General features: G+C 30.8%; 1 protein-coding gene across 3 annotated transcripts in view; it reads right to left on the minus strand.

Moving 5' to 3' along the window:
* The window catches only part of eys (eyes shut homolog), a 175,281-nt gene that overhangs the window by 4,404 nt on the left and 170,269 nt on the right, over nucleotides 1–608 (minus strand). The window lies entirely within an intron of this gene.

Genomic DNA, 608 nt, shown 5'->3' on the forward strand with positions numbered 1-608 from the left:
TTTTGTGCAATAACACTGGCCTGACATGTGTGCAATTTCAACTACTAAAATTATTATTATTATTATTATTTTACTTTTCACCATTCCAAATCCTTAATTATGTAAATAATGTATAATAACATTCCTTTATGTAAATACCGTACATATCCAATTCCTTATATTTCTTTATTTCTTTGTATTTCTACTCTATTTATAATATTTGTGCAACTGCAACACAGAGTTTCCCTTCGGGGATCAATAAAGTATTTCTGATTCTGATTCTGATACTTATGGGGCTTCTTTGCAGACTTAAGTGCAAAGTGTGTACCATGAAATATTCTTTCATTATACTGTAGAAACAAAGGATGATTTGGTATGCATAATGTGTGCCATTGTGGCAGGATATAGGGAGAAACAGTGATCCTGGTCCTTACATGGAAACATACTGACATTCTGCACGGTAAATATTTACCGAAAATACTTACTGTACTGTACTCAAGTAGATTTTTATGATAGTTTTACTTTACTATTTTTTGTGGAAACTTTTTACTTTTACGCCTTACATTTTAACACACATATCAGTACATTCTACTCCTTACATTTTACAAAATTGGCTCGTTACTTTAGTT

The sequence above is a fragment of the Etheostoma spectabile genome, chromosome 17 (assembly GCF_008692095.1).
Source record: "Etheostoma spectabile isolate EspeVRDwgs_2016 chromosome 17, UIUC_Espe_1.0, whole genome shotgun sequence".
Lineage (NCBI taxonomy): Eukaryota > Metazoa > Chordata > Actinopteri > Perciformes > Percidae > Etheostoma > Etheostoma spectabile.